The sequence below is a fragment of the Marmota marmota genome, unplaced genomic scaffold, assembly GCF_001458135.2.
Source record: "Marmota marmota marmota unplaced genomic scaffold, marMar, whole genome shotgun sequence".
Taxonomy (NCBI): Eukaryota; Metazoa; Chordata; class Mammalia; order Rodentia; family Sciuridae; genus Marmota; species Marmota marmota.
The window spans coordinates 21812738-21826236 of NW_026000019.1; the positions used below are offsets into that span (position 1 = coordinate 21812738).

General features: G+C 44.9%; 1 long non-coding RNA gene across 2 annotated transcripts in view; it reads left to right on the forward strand.

The window, feature by feature from the left end:
• Positions 1–9328, forward strand: part of LOC107147409 — a 33909-nt gene extending 24581 nt beyond the window's left edge. The window contains exons 2-5 of one of the 2 annotated variants that reach the window (XR_007350047.1): positions 1766–2355; positions 3362–3501; positions 8447–8611; positions 8988–9328. This is a non-coding gene — a long non-coding RNA (uncharacterized LOC107147409). The remainder of the gene's footprint in view (positions 1–1765; positions 2356–3361; positions 3502–8446; positions 8612–8987) is intronic. The other variant, XR_007350048.1, reaches the window with a different exon arrangement.
• The last annotated feature ends 4171 nt before the right edge of the window (positions 9329–13499 follow it).

Consider the following 13499-nt stretch of genomic DNA (forward strand, 5'->3'; position numbering starts at 1 on the left):
AGGTACAGAATCCAAGTGTGTCATGGGATCCTGGCACTCTGGAACAGGACCAGTTCTCAGAGTCAAGAGACTTGAATTCTAGTTGTTAAATGCTGATGTTAAGCAAAGTATGAAAAGGAAACTATGTGGCTCTCAGGTTTTGGAAAATGAGGGAAATTATACTTGCTAATCTAGTGGGTTCCTCATAGTTTAAATATTCTAGATTTTGTAAGTACAAATTCATTCAGTCATTTAAAATAGAAACTTCGCAGGGAAATAATAACTCTGCAATTAGTGTGTGCTGCTACCAGGTGAGGTGATACTGTGTCCACGGTTACGTGCTCCAAGTGGTATTCTCAGGCCATGCCTGTAGTGTATCTGAAATTTATATTATACTTCTATGTATAATCCCCTTTGAAACAAATATTTGTTTAAATGTTAAGCTCGGCCATTATCATGTGCTCACTGACCAGAGTCGCGATCTGATTTTATCGATTTTCTCAGGCTGCCTGAGAATGCCATTCGTGTATTTGGTCTGTGTGTGTGCTTGTTGGCCTGGCGTCTCAGGCTGGGCACTGGTGACAGTAATGGGGCACATTTCTGATTCCACGGCTGTGAAACAAAACTTTGTCCAATCACAAGAGGCACTTCCTGTCTCCTTAGGACAGAGGCGCTTTAATCACAGGAACCATTGGCTTAACTGCATGTTCTCTAGAAACCAACACAGTGGCAAGACATTTTGATAAAGAAATGTTAAAGAATATTCTTAGTGACATTTTTTACTTTTATAACCTACTGAGAAAGTAAAATATTCTAACAGCATCCTATCTGAAAACATTTATTTTTATCATTGTGTATTGTATGTTAAAATAAAATTATAAACATAAATAAGACTTTTTCAAAAGGTGTGAAGGACTTCCTCAAGAGAAGACCCTTACCAAAAAGTTTGGTTTAGGAGCTCAAAATTCAACCCTATTGAAGCAAGATCATAACCAAGGATATTAGGTGAAATCCAGAGGACAGGCATCTGGTACAGAAACTTCTGGTGTGACCAAACCCGGCCTTGGACACGCAGATGGCCGTATTGACTTTGGCGATGTCTCTACCTTGTCGGGCCATTACAGTCAATTGAAGTTGGAAACTGCCATTTGGGTGGCATTTGATCTGTCTGTCTGTCTGTCTGTAGCAAGACCCTCCCTTCTGCACCTGTTCTCTTCCTCCTCTTGTTGGTCCAGGACCTCGGAGCCCCAGCCCCTAGGAGAGGCAGGCTGCCCGGGAGCCTCCTTCTTCCTGTTCCACACATCCCCAGGCTCTTGGTGTCTGTTTAATGAACATTAAACTTGTATTTACTTTGCAAAGCATATTTATTAGTGTTCCGAGTACAGACATAGACGTGCCTAGTTAATCCAGTTGTGTAGGGAAAAAAAAATTAAGGCTCTCACGAAATAGAAACAATAAGGGTGAGATGTTGGGCGCCTGGTTGGGCAGCTCACAGGACATCTTTTTGACCTTGCATAGATGGAATGGGCATGCAAAGAGCCACGGACAGGCAGGGCAGTGCCTACCAGGACTAAACCCGGGGAAGGGCAGGGCAGGGTGGGAGCTTATTAGAACCATAGGTGTCTGGTCAAAAATGTTCCCCACCAGAACCTCCTCATTACAGGAAAGAGGCAGGTTCCCTGAAGGGTGGCAAAGGAGCCTGGCCAACCAATGACAAAGCCAGTGCTAGACCCAGGCTTCTAACCCGGGGTATTCCATCATAACACACTGTCCCTTTCTTCCTCAGCTTCCGACACCGGGTGGGACAGAGGATCACAGCTCGCTCCTGACTTTTGGCTGACTTTGGACAAATTGCCCTCTCTGGGCACCAGTTTCACTTTTCAGATGGGACAGCGCCTGCCTAAGGGGACCCTGCTCTGAACTCACGCTGTCTGTCCAAAAGGACTGCTCAGAGGGGCGGTTTTCTCCAGAGCCACCTGCTTGCTGTGCTTCGCTCCTGGACATGGATTTGCTTGTCTTCTGATCAGAGTTGTTAAAGGCAGCTTCACAGAACTTTCTGCAACTCTAGATATAAGGTGAATTCTCTAAGCATGTGAATTCTTTCTGTCCAAGCTGGTTCCAAAATGGTCTAGCAGGTGGCTGCGCCTGATAAACTGGGGAAGGAAAAACAGTATCCAGCTCCAGGGCTCTCTCACCGGGACTGAGATGAATAATTTGATCAGGATACCTCAGAAGAATAACCATGGGAGTGTCTTCTGATGGAAGCACGTCTGAAAATGGAAATGGCGGGCTCTGGAGGACAGGAACACCAGGCAGAGGTCACCTTCTTGAATGCTGTACTTTCCTCGCAGCTGCCTCCGGGGCATGGTGTGATGCGTAAGTCAACTTTACATTTCCACTGCACCAGATTTTCGTTAGGGCCATGCAGTACATGGCCATCCCTACCCCAGATCATCTTCTCTACCCCACGTGAACCACAGTCCCAGTGACTTCTACCTCCTCTCATTATTGACCCACTTTAAAGATTATTTTGAAAGTTAATAACCTATGTCTTTTTAAAAGGCACACGTAATCCTCCAGCACCCAGAGATCGCTGCACTTGTCACCTATTGTTCAATGTGTGTCCTGCCTGGATGAGAGTAGGATTAGCATACATAAGCTACACTACTGCATAGCACTCAAGAGCTAGAGCCTATGTAATACCAATCATGTAATTTTCTGCATATTTTCTACAACCTACTAATATGTTATGAGTAGATTTCCATGTTGATCATTATTAGTTAACATTATTAAAGTGCCACCGAGGTACACACACACACACATACTCACCTCACTAATGTGCTATGTACAGACATTACATTGCCTTCCCGTTTTCCCTGTTACAAACGGCACTGAGTGAACGTCTCTAAATCCAGGTCTTGGGGGTGTGCCTTCTGGTGCTTTCCTATGGTGAATTTCGGAAGCAGCCTTGCTGGGCCAGGAGGCTCCCCTCCTATAAGGCTCTGGGTGCATGTCACCACATGGCCCAGAAGGCCAGTTCTGTGCAAAATCTGTGCTTGGCCGTCTTTCTCCAGGTCCTAATAGTTGAGCATTGTCTTTACTTGACAGTTGATTGAGATACAATTAAATAATCACAAAACCTACTTTTTGTAATGAGCCGTTCAGAGGTTTCTGCTACACGTGTGCCACCGCATTGCAGCTTTAACACGTGCATCTCCTGAATCCTCCCTCAGCATTACCTTTCCAGGTAATGAAATCCAATTGAATGTACTGAAATGGTCTGATTTTAAGTCCATCAGTACCGGTGGTGCGTACCAACACAAGTTCCTCCAGAACTTCTCCTCATGCCCTCCCAACAGTCCTTCCTCATCCCTGTCCCCAGGAGCAGTTCTGCCACTGCAGGCTCTAGATGTCACATCAGTGGAGCAACACCGTCTGTGCTTGGTATCTTTGAGCCTTATCCATGCTGTTCACGTGAGGGAGTGTGTTTCTGTTTATTGCTGACATTTTGCATGAATACAAGTAAGTATGTTTATCTCCTGTGATAACATCTGCATTGTTTCTGGATTTGGCTACTGTGAGTGAGGCTGCCGTGAGCATTCCTAAGCAAGGATTTCATAGACCAGTATTTTTAGTTTTCTCAAATAAACAACTGGGAGTGGAATTGCTAGATCATAGGACAGATGTCCATTTTAACTGTTTACGAGGTTGTGAAGCTGTTTGCCAAAGTGGCCGGACTACTTTACGCACTGGTCAGAGGCCTGCTTATTCTGCATTTTCTCCAGTACTTAATGTGGTGAATGTTTTTATTTTAGATATTTCTGTGGCTGTGTAGTGAGATTTCCTCGTGGTTTACATTCTCTTCATAATAGCATTGCTTCTTCAATGACTTGATGACCAGAGAGATGGACTGCTTTTTAAAAATGTTAATTATTAAATTTACCTAATTCACTTCAGAAATGCAAATTTCCTTGAAAACCCATACATGAAATATTTTTAAAAGTTAAAAGAAAAAAGAAAAGAAAACTAGGTCTTAGGATCGATGTTTGTACATACCCAGGAGAGGCACAGTGTTTGATCCTCTTTTTTATTTTCATTTTCCTTTAACAAATGAGGGTAGGCAGGTGACAAGGTGCTCTTTGGTTATAGAATTAGTTATACAACCAGTATGTAATTATGAAAGGACAAAATGACAACCAATTTAATTTGAAGATCTTTATTCACTTCAGGTGAGATTCTAGAATTAGGCAACTCTTTATTGCTGTAAAGACAATGTTCCTATGGCTTGAGCCCATGATGTTGATTTTACAGACAAAAGTCTGGAAAAAAGCAAAAACAAAGAACAAAAAGCAGATCAGCTGTTTCAAAGTCTCTCTCCTTGTAAGTCTGGGAAACAAAACAATAGAAAAATAACTGATTTGTGAGTATCCGACTACTTGGGTGACCTCTCAGTGAAGAGTCACACAGAAGGGCCTGCTGGGACACTGGTGTTCCTCTCCTGGTTCTCCCAGGTCAGGTTACACTTGGTTTTGGTTTGCTGATGGGGAACTTTGGCCTGAGTGAGCCCTTTGGATTTTAAGCCTGGTCTGTTGGGGCCTAATTGGCTTGGAGCTTAGTCCAAACCAGTGGTGCCTGTAATTTTCATTTAACGAATACAGTAGATGCTTAAAAATTCTATTGCATGAAGGAAAAAATGAATGAAGTCAGACTCAAGGTCTGGGGCTCTTTCTGATGAGACTTCCTTGCTGCTCCTCATGTTTGGTTCCCTTCCTGCTCTGTCAGCAGCAGGGTTTCCGTAACACGTACCGCGTGGACAGAGGGCATTGAGTCTTGGTGGTTTGAGATCTTTAGAGAGTACCTGGGTTGGGCCCTGGTATGGGAGGAAGTCAGAGCCCACACTGCAGACTTATTTTTTTTGTTTTTTTTTCTATTATTTATAGTTGGCCATATCTGTGCACGTGTGTGTGCCTGTGCACACATGTGCATGCTGTTGTTGTAAACTCCCTCCAAGCCCTTCTGGAAAGAGTCACAGAACAAACAAAACATAAGGCAGGAGGAATAAAAGGCCCACCCTGGCCCTACAGCAGGAATAATCTGCCTGGGGGAGAGATCCACCCATAGGGAACCAGGAGCTCCTATAGGTGCAGCAGCAATTACAGCCCAGCTGCCACCCGGCCAGGACTTCAGGGAAGAGATCTGGGAGTGGACGCTGGGAGAGACTAAGATTTAAGTGACAAATATCGCAGAATACTAAGCCAATATGGATGGGCTAAAAGAACAAACAGGTTCGCAGGATTAAAATAGATGAATGATAGGGAGATAAATACAGAGGAAGACAGGGCAGGAGCGTGTTTGGAGCGGAGGAGGAGCACACTTACCAGGAGACAGCGCAGCTGGGATGGGGCGAAGGGGGCCAACTGCCGGGAGAGCAGGGCCCAGGCAGAGAAGAGGGCGGAGCAGCCGAGTCGGAGAGGAGGAAGGTAACCTGCCAGGTGGTGGCCGAGCGTCCGCAGAGCTGGGGCCCCTGGAGTTTTTGACCAGGGGGGCAGTAAGAGACAACAGGTTAGCCCTGAGGATGATGTCTGCCAGTTATCTGGGATCCAGGACACGGTGGGACACAGTGGGATGGGCTCTGTGATGGTCCCACTGAAATCGTTTCTGTTTTCACCCATTCTTCTGTGAATTTTATCACCTTGTTAAGATAGTAATTGAGTTTTTCCAATATTTTTCTTCACATTAAATGCCTGTACCTCATTAGAACAATTTTATCCACAGTTTTGCCGCCTTTATCACATAATTTTGCAGAATTCAAACTTAACAGAAACAATCAAGCTGTTGTTAATTTCAATTTGAAAGTGTGTTTCACTCTACACGTTAAGCTGGGCACACGGCTAGGACCAGCCCTGTGACAGAGCCACTGTGACAGAGCTGTTGGTGGGTCCAGTTTACCAAGCCCCCCCACAGACCTCATCTCAGGTGGCTCCCGAGCAAATGCCATAGATAAGAAAAAGGATATTGACAAAGGTCAGTCATGTCCAAGTGCACGGAGATAGAAAAGTAAAGCCAGAATATTGCTTAAAAAAAAAAAAAAAAAAAAAAAGCCCAGTTAAGGTTTGGGGGAAGTAGCTCAGTGGTAGAGAGAGTGTCTGGCATGTACAAGGCCCTGGATTTAATTCCCAGCACCAAAACAAACACTTACAACTACCAAAACTGGAAAGAAAACATTTTTTTGAAACTATAGACCAATCTTGCAGGAAAGCACTGTTTAATTTTTAAATATTCACCTCCTGAGAATCTGAGGGCCACAGGGGAGTGCGCTGCCCTGGAGCTCGGTTCAAGTCCAACCTTTGTGCTCTGTGGCTCTTTTGCTGATAGTGGCTAAAATACCTCCACCCCAGCTGCTCCTTCTCCCTGGCTCACTGCAGATCACACCATGAGTATGATACCAGCAGCAGCGCTGAGTGCCTACCGCGTGAGGCAGTGCAGAAGCACATTTCCTGTATTGCCTCTGTGTGGCCTCCGCAGACCCCATGAGCCGGGCCTAGTATGATCATCGTCCCACCCTACCAAACAAACAAACAAACAAACAAACAAAACCCCATGCCCAGCAAGAGGCCCTGGACCTTGCCTGAGTCTGCGCAGCCAAGCTGGGGGCGCCAGGGCTCAGGCCAGCTTTGTCTTAGCGCCCAGGCTCTTCCCGTTGAGAGGTAAGCCTGAGCCTCCTCTCTGCTCTTGTTTCCTGGCTTCCTGCAAAGGCCCTGGACGCTCAGGGACGGGAGTGTCCTGTTGTTCTTGAGCGTCTTCGGCTCTGCTGAGCTACAGCCCTGAGCAGCTTGGCCAGCAACCAGTCCTCTGGGAGAGCTGGGGTTTCACTCAGACTGTTCCTTGTGTTTCTTGTCCCTTTCTCTTTGCCAATATAAGTTAATGCCAGTAAAAAAAGAAGATTGACTCATGAAAGACATGCCAACAGTTACTATAGGGAGATAGGCTCGATAATGACACTCTGTACTTGTCACTCGGGATCTGAAAATCTTCAGACACAGTGCAGCCTGCAGGTCGCTGGGGCCTGTGGTCAACCCAGAAGAAGTTCAGGTGCCAGGGGAAGAAGGTAGAACAGAAGGGAAATTCTCAGAGTCTCCCAGAGGCTGTGAAACAGGGTAGATCAGGAAGTTCTTGAGTTTGCCTTAGTAACAGACAAAGAGATGCAACTGAAAACTCTACCAAGTTCTGTCAGAGCCTGAGACTGTGAGAGGCGGTAGAAAAGTAATTCAATGCCGAGATGTGAGGGTGAGACTCATTGACTGAAGTCAGAATAATCAAATAGCTAAGCTTTCAATTCCTCATATGTAAGGGGAACGTAATACAAGTGACTGCTTTGTAGAATCTTCACAATAATCTTGGGAGGATTATGAGATCATTCTAGAAAGACATTTAGGTAGCTAAATTCCAGTTGATGAAAGTCCAGCAAGAGCCAGTGTCTTCTAGCATACCTTGCTGCTACTGGGAGGAACGCACAGCAATGAGGGGAGCCCTCCTGCTATTATGGGGAAAGTTATCAGTGAACTCCCGCTCTGTGGTGGTGGGTGCATTGGTTTGATGATGCTATGTATTATTGACACCATTGTGAAAGTGAAAATGTGGAAATTAAGTAATTTGTTCAAGGTCAGTTGGGGAAACTATGATTTGAACTCAGGTCTTTCTGGAACTTTCAAGAGATTCACTGTATTCTATGGTAGCCTCAGCCTTTGGCTCTCAGACATAGGAGTTAAGATGGCAGCTAACTCCTCAGCATAACTCCACCCTGCCAATAGCCAGCTTTGCTAGAAAAGTGGAAAACTGACATGCCTGACAAGGAGGGGTCTCTCTCAGGACGTAAGAGAAAAAGAAAGCAACTGGCTGACAAGGAACAGAGAACCGTGAGCCTAGGAGAGGGGCAGAGTGGTGGGGAGAACTGGCATGAACTGGCAAGTGGATGCCCAAGCTGGAGGTGCCCGGCTGCTCCACTGCAGTCCATTTTAGCTGTGTTTGAAAGTGGGTCAGATCTTGCCAACTTTCCAGAGAAGATGGAGATTTAAATTTTTAAATAAAATCCTATTAAAAATTGTTTTGGAATGAAACCTTTCATCTTGAGATAATTGTAGGTTCACATGCAGCTGTAAGAAGTAGTAGAGAGGCCCCTTGTGTGCTTATCCAGTGCCCCCAGTGGTAATTGTGATGTGATTTAGAATAGAAATACGCATTTGTTTTTTTGTCTCCATATCCTGACACAGCTCCTAAAAACTTGGACTCTCCAAAGTAATAAGTGTCTTTTCATATGCTAATGAGATGATTGATGGTTGGAACTTTCAGCCCCAACCCAACCTCTGGGATGGGGAGAAGGGCTGGAGTTGATCATTTAAGTTGATCATTCATGGGCAAATATTTAATTAATCATGACTTCATAAGGATCCTCTCTAACACCCAAAAGGACACATGCAGAGATTCTGGGGGTTGCTCAGCACGTGGAGACCCTAGGAGGATGGTGAGCCCAAGTGCACACAGAAGCTCCGTGGCGTTTCCTCTGAACCTTGCCTAGGACTCCCCTGCATCTGGCTGTTCCTGAATTGTATGCTCTTAGAATAAATAGGAAAATGTAAGTAAAGTATTCCCCTGAGTTTTGTGAATCATTCCAGAAAATAATAGAACCTGAGGGGAGGTTGGGGGACCCTCTGATTCATAATTGGTTGGTTAGGAGCACAGGTGAAAATCGGGGGGCTGGAGGTTGGCATCTGAAGTGGGGGCAGTCCGTGGGACGGAGCCTTTAACCTGTGGGAGCTGATCTGTCTCCAGGCTGACAGGGTCAGAATCGGCTGAGTCCTAGGACACCCAGTTGGTGTCTGAATTCCTGGTGTGTGTGGAAAACCCAAACCCAATTTTGGGGACCAGAAGTGAGCAGTTGAGGGTGGAGGAGGAAGGAGCAGTCAGTGTTTTGCTTTCTGATTACTAACACCTCGCCCTGTTATGACCAGGAGTGGTCAAGATAAAGAACATGTCCATCTCTACAAGGTGCCCTCAGGTTCCACACACACACTTCTCTCCCACCCTCCACCTCTTCAGCTCTGGACAGCGGTTGGCCTTCTCTATTTCTAGAACATCTGCCATTTCTGGAGTGGAAACATACAACACGTGACTTTTGGGGACTGGCTTTGCTCATGCCATGACTGTCAGGAGGTTCACCAGGTGGGTGCTGGCTAGAACCTGGGGTCGTGGATGTCCTGCGGCTTCATCACTCACCTGCTGAAGGACATCTGGCTCGTTTCCAGTTTGGAACCCTGATGAATAAAACTGCTTCACACATTTTTATACCGTTTTCATGGGAATGTGTCTATTTTTCTGGGAACACAGTCGGTGGGTCGCACTCCCACCAGCAGCGTGTGGGTGGCCCTGTCCCTTCACATCCTCACGGGTGTTGACTGGTCACACCTTTTACCTCAGCCATCCCTACACGCCCCTTGTGGTTTGAATTTGCATGTCCTAGTCGCTAGGGAGCCACTAAGGATGCCAAACCCCTTTGCCCGCATTTCCTTGTCACGTGCATTTCCTCTTTGGTAAAATGTTTGTTCATGTCTTTTATCCATTTCCCAATTGGACTGTTTAGAATTTCAAGAGTTTTAAAAATTTATTTTAAAACAGTCTTTGGTTAGATATATGATCTGCAAACATTTTCTTCCACTCTGTAGCTTGTCTTTCCATCCTTTTAACAGGGTCTACAACAAAGGAAATTAAAAAAAAAAAATTTATGGGGCTGGGATTGTAGCTCAGTGGTAGAGCGCTGCCTACACAGTGAGGTCCTGGGTTCCATCCTCAGCACATCATAAAGTTAAATAAATAAAATAAAGGTATTAACAAAATTTTATGAAGTCAATTTTTCCTTTGTGTCTTTGTTATCAAGTCTAAGAACTTTCCACCAGATCTAAGTTCCTAAAGACTTTCCATGTTTTAATAGTTGTTTTAGTTTTGCATTTAAGCCTGATCCATGTGGAGTATATTGTTGTGAAGGTGTAAGACCTAGACAGAGATTCATCTTTGTGCCAATGGATTTCTATTTAGTCTAGCATCATTTGCTGAAGAGCCTGTGTTTCGGCATTGAATTGCTTTCGCACCTTTATCAAAGACGTATTTTGATGTGTTCGGGTGGCTCTATTTCTGTAATCTTCCTTCTGTTTCACTTATAAGTGTGTCTGCCCTTTGCCAGCTCCCTTTATCTAGGTTTTTTGATCGGCATTGTTCACTTTTCTGCATTCAGTTCTTGTATGTTTTATTCGTGTTACACATATTTCCTTTTTTCATTTTTACAATTGTAATGGTACCTTATTTTTAATTCAGTGTCCACATGTTCATTGCTAGTGTGCACAAACAGAATTGATTTCATATGTTTACCTTAAATTTCAAGATCTTGCTGAACTTACTTACAAGCCTAGGGGTTTTTTTGTTTGTTTGTTTTTTGTAATTGTTATTCTTGCTTTTCAGGCTCAGGATTTTCTGATAACTATTGTCCTTTTCTAAAAGAGACAGTTGCTTTCCTTCTTTTCTGATCTGAGTGCCTTTTATTTCCCTTTCTTGCCTTATTGTACTGGATAGTACATCTGGTACTTCGGTGAATAAATGCCCTATTTCCAATCTGAGGGGAAGGCCTGCAACCCTTAGCTATTAGCTATTAGGCATAATATAGATGATCTTTATCAAGTTGAGCAAGTTCCCCTCTATTGCTATTTTTCTGAGAAGTTTTTAAAATCATAAGTGTTGAAATTTGTCAAGTAACTTTTGCATCAACTGGCTCAATCATGTGATTTTTAAATTTTTTTAGTCTATTAAAATATAGACTGCATTGATTAATTTTCAAATAATGAACCAGGCTTGCATCTCTGGAATAATCCAAACATGGTCATAGTTTATAATTCTTTTTTGTTTATTGCTAACTGTATTTGCTAATATTTTGTTAAGAATTTTTGCTTCTACATTTGAGGGACATTTGTGATTTTTTCTATTTTGTAATGGCTTTGTCTAGTTTTGGTGTCAAGATTACACTTGCTTCCTAAAATGAATTGGGAAATATTTCATCCTTTCATTTTCTGGAAAAGACTGTGTAGAATAGATATTAATTCTTCTTTAAATGTTTGAGTCAGTGATACTATTTGGCTTGGATATTTCTTTTCTTCTTTTAATTACTAATTCATTTTCTTTAGAATTTTATGGGAAAGAAACAGGCTGGTAGAATTATTCACCTCAAGCAATTTTTTAAATTTTTTTAATTAAAAAAATGTGTTCTAATTAGTTATACATAATAGCAGAATGCATTATGGGGCCTTTTGTGTAAGAGAAATGGTGTCTCCAAGAGACAGCCCTGAGCCTCAGGGGCTGTGGAGCTGAATGAACTCTGCCCCCTAGAATTCAAGATTATGGATTGCTGACCCTTAGGTTCCCTTTGGGTGTAATGTTTATAACTGGTTTCCCAAGCCTGTCCCATCACTAAAGTTCAGGGCAGATGACTCAGTTTCAGTTTCACAGGTCCCAGGTAGAAAGGGATTTTGTTCCAAGATGGTGGATCATACTCAGTGTCTTTCTCATATCTGCTTGGATGACTTGGAAGATGAGAGTTGGGACTTTTCACTGATGATATTTATATGGAATTGAGACTTTGAATTATGCTGTAGTAGACTGAGACTTTGGGGATGGGGTGAGTGTATTCTGTGGAATAGAAATAACTCTCTTGGAGCAGATTGAGGCTTTTCTTCTCAGAATAATGGCCTCCCAATGAGTGGCCTCTCAAAGATGTCCACATTTGCACCTCTGGAACATGTGAATATATGTGAATATGCTTACAGATGTGATTTATGGTCTTGAGATGGGAGACTATCCTGGCTTATGTCACAAGGGTGACAGAGACAGAGACAGAGACAAGGGCAAGACAGTCAGGCCAGAATGATGCAATATCAGAAAGACCTGACTAGACTTCACTGACTTTGAAGATGGAAGGATTCACAAGCCAAGGAGTGTGTGTGGCCTCCAGAAGCTGGAGCAGGTGAGGAAGTGAGTTCTGCACTAGGACCTCCGTGAGGTAACACAGCCCTGACTCTCCTTGATTCTAACCCAGCGAGATCCCTTTCAGATATCTAACTTCTGCAACTATAAGAAAATAAATGTGAATTGTTTTAAGCTACTAAATTTGTGATACTATGTCACACCCTTTTCTCATCTCCACCCCTGGTTCCTAGCAGTGTTGGGCAAGCCCCTCTCCTCTCTGGATTAGGGGCACGCATGGCTATTACTGTGTCACAGGACAGGACACTGCCTGAGGACATGCAGTCTCTATCTGGCAGGTGCCCAGATTTGAAGCTCAGTCCTTTGAAAGTTTACTCACCTGTTTCCTCTGCCACCACCCAGCTCTGCTGACTGGTAGGAGCCCCATTCTCTTGGATGTCACACAGAGGCGCTATGCTTTAGTGACCCCGCCTGCCCTTTGAAAACTCTCTGGTGGATTTTGTGTGGAAGTTAACCCTGCAGGTCCAGAACTCGCTGCTGCCTTTTCAGGCTAAAGAAAGTTGCTTCTGTAGCCTGAGCCCGCAGCACATTCCGGGCATCTGTGGTGTGAAGCAGAGTCAGAGGAGGAAGGGGTTCTGTGACGTGAACTGCTCTGTGTTGGTTACCCAGGAATCTGGTGCCAGTTGGCGTTCCTCAGGGTAGAAGGCCCCTCAGCTGGGGGAAGCCGCCTGCCATGAAGAGGGAGGGCAGGATGCTGGGGACTTCCTGGGGAGCAGGAGGAAGAAACATCAGAGGGAAGCCCCTGAGGCTGTGCCCCTTTTCCTCTCCTCATTCATTTGCTAGGGCTGCCATGACAAAATGCCACAGATGCGGTGGCTTCAACAGCAGAAATGGATCGCCTCACAGTATTGGAGGCTACAGGTCCAAGATCAAGGTGTCTTCAGGGTTGGGTTCTCCTCGGCGCTCTCTCCTTGGGCCACCTTCCTTCTGTGTCCTCACATGGTCTGTCCTCTGTGCATGTGTGACCCTGGTGTCTCCTTTGGTGTCCACATTTCCTCCTATAAGGACACATCCTTATGGGGATAAATCAGAACCCACCCTAATGACTTGTTTCAACTTACCTCTTTAAAGACTTGGTCTCCAAATACAGTCAAGTTTGAGGCTCAGATTGACAGGGTAAGGGAAAGCACCGACGCTTTTGGTTTGCCCGGGAGGCAGAACTTCCATTCAGGCCCACCCCACTTCTGTTCTCTCATCCTGGCTGCAATCCCAGTACCCCAGGAGGTTGAGGTCAGCTGGTCGTGGAGGCCCTGGGGTTGGGGACTACAGTGCTGTGTGGAACAGGCATCCACACCCACTTGGCCCTGGCCAACCCGGGGACAGGTCGGTGACCCTGGCTTGCTACACCTCAGGCCTGCACCAGCATCCAAGGCTCTGCGGGCTACCTGCTCTCCAGCCTACCCCAGCCACTTCTCTGTACTTGGGGACAAGGGCTTGGC